The sequence below is a fragment of the Merops nubicus genome, unplaced genomic scaffold (assembly GCF_000691845.1).
Source record: "Merops nubicus isolate BGI_N331 unplaced genomic scaffold, ASM69184v1 scaffold11911, whole genome shotgun sequence".
In the NCBI taxonomy this organism is placed as follows: Eukaryota; Metazoa; Chordata; class Aves; order Coraciiformes; family Meropidae; genus Merops; species Merops nubicus.
In genome coordinates, this window is record NW_008586278.1 from 44,745 (window position 1) to 47,698 (window position 2,954).

Below are 2,954 nucleotides of genomic sequence, written 5' to 3' on the forward strand. Positions count from 1 at the left end.
TTACAGACACAGGAGGAACATAGGACAGTGGATCCAAATCACACTACACAAGTGATGCAAATAACTTCAAGTACAGTGCTTTATTCCTCAGTGTGTACAGCTGTTAACAAAAGTGTCTGTCACAAATCCTGAAAAAAATCCCCCATCTAGTTTTCAATTTTTTATCAAACAAAACAATATTCAGGTAGGTATTCACTGAGTGTGAATAAACACAAAACTGCTCACAAACATATATATGAAAATCTTTTACTTACAACACAATTTTTGAAAATACATTTTTTGTATTGTTTAAATCAATTATTTTCATGACATTATTGCATTTTTTTTTTTATAAATTAAAAGCGTACATTCTGACAACATAGGACAGAAAAGGACATTTCATAATGTGGTGGTGCTTACTTTAGTTTTCAAATACTGGCTTCACATTTTGGAATTATTTCAGAAAAACTGAAATGGACAGATTAAAAAAAAAAAATAGTATCTACAACTTATTTAAATTTCTATCTTTTACATGACCTACAGAAATATCGAAATACACTATTGAAATAATTTACCTGTTGGAACTACATGTGGTGACACAGCGGGTTCACTCAATGGTTTATTTCATTCAGAACTGTCCTGCCTGCTATAAACGGGGTAAACTGCTGAGTGTAGAAGCCCCAAGGCACAGCCACATCCAACAGCTACAGCAGTTCAACTACTCCACTGCAACTTCACACCTTAAGACTGTTGGAGTCTTTATACACAGACAAGCCATTTGAATTTCTTAGTATATCACCATATCTTGGTGAAGCTAAATGCTTGATGGCTGTTTGGAAATTACTTGTAGCAAAAAAAACCCCAAACTATTGGATGACCAAACAGGATTTTATATTAAGGCTTTGATTGTTAAAAACTGCTCTCTCCATTCCTTTGCTGACCAGCACTTCACCTCCGAGGCCAGCAGCGTCACTTGCCACGTCAATTTGTGAGCTACTCCAGAGCATTTAGGCAAAAACCAAGCTCAAAAGCAAGAAAATCAGTATTGTGCTCCCACATGACCTCTGAGTGTCTCTCCAGAACAGCAGCTTATGCCAGAAAGGAGTGTAGAAAATAATGAATAAAAGAACAGTACTGCTAGCAGTTGAGTGAAGTTCAGCTGTTATTTCAAGAGTTCACAACCAAGCTAACACCTTCAAACAAGGACAGCTCCTGCCCTTTTTTGTTAGGCACGTGCTGGGACCCTAAATTACAGTAAGGCCCTACCCATCACCTCACATTCTCAAGCAGACTATGATCAGAGAGGAAATAACATGACAGAAACTTCTTAAGTTTATCTGGATTAAAATTTCAAATGAAAAGGTTGATGATGGCTAATTAATAGAATCTGTCACAAATTTTTGGCAGAGATAATTATTTGGTTTTGAACAGAGCTTTAAATTCATGCACAAGCTTCCTGTGAAACAGGACATGATGCGCACGTTCCTGAAGGTAAAACAACATCTTCAAAGCATGCCAACTATAGACACCAATAGGAAATTTGTGCAAAAAGAACTCCTAACTGTGGAACATAAAACCAAAATACATTTTTGAAGTTCAACTTGTAGTTAAGCCTAGAGCTACATACTCAAAGTGGCTCAGGGTTCCTCTGCTATGCAATCAACAGACACTCGCAAGCTTATCAGTCGCTGTGGGAACCTGGCTCTGATAAACACAGGCATCATCCCCCTGTCCCACCCCCTGTGCACTCAGGAGTGGCCTCACAGCAGGGGAGGAGATCTAAAAGATGCTGGACAACAGAAACTGTCTTCTTTGAGAGTTCTAAATTCAATTCTTGCCTACCTGTGTTCGCAGCCATAACTGTAGGAAAGCCTACTCTTCCTTCTGCAGCAACGCTGTCGGTGAAGGAGAAGGCACCCATACCATATCAAGGCAGAGTTCCTTTTAGGTTATCAAACCAACTGGTTTGGAGAGAAGTCACTGAGGAAGGGCAACTGTTGTATGAGATCTCTTATTAGCTGGGCAGTTGGCGATGCCCAAACATATAGCAGGTGGGACAGAAAACAAAAAAGGGGGAACACAAAGAAATGGTATGATCTTCCTCAAGAAGCTCACCTTATCCAACCTCTGTGTCTCAAGGCTGATTGAGAAGGAATACATAAATGAACTCTTACCAGACATAATGGCTGCAGAAGTTTCCTACCCAATATGACGTTACAATATTTTATGAAACACAATAAAATGGAAACAAGTAAACAGGTAAAATGAAAATAGACCCTATCAAAACTAGATGGTACACGCTCTGACTTGTAAATTGTCTCAGATATATTTACACACAAGCCAACAGATTTTATTAATTTCTGTAAAGTATTAATTCAGAACATTATTTTCAATGTGAAGTTCTGTAAGAACAAGAATCCTAATTTTGTCTAAAGGATTTTAACATTTGATATTAAAATTAATTTACATGTCCCACATGAAAACTAGGTGAAGAGGAAAAGCCTGAAAGCAGCATTCTAGAGTCTTTTAGAAGTGTTGCCATCCGATTCTTAGGCCTATTTATTTTTTTTTCTACACAGCAATATGGAGCAGGGGAATGGACATGCAACATGCAATAATTAAGAGAGGCCTGAACATTAAATAATATATATTTTGTTTGTTTAGAAAGGGTTTTATTCAGTTTTCTGAGCCTTATTTTAAATAAAATGACATATTAAAAAACACCATATGAGCAGTATGAAAAACAAGGTCTTTAGTCATCACATTGTAGTATAAAAGTTCTGTTAACTAAAAGAATTCAATGAGAACATCAGTTGGTCTAATGCAATGATGCACATGGTCATACTTCATTCTAACCTAAACCCAAACGAACCTATCTAAATTCCTGATACCAGTAAACACCACCACTATGTTTTGCCAGTTACTCTGTTGATATTTACAGTATTTTAGTATCTTCGGTATCCTCCCCCTCCTCT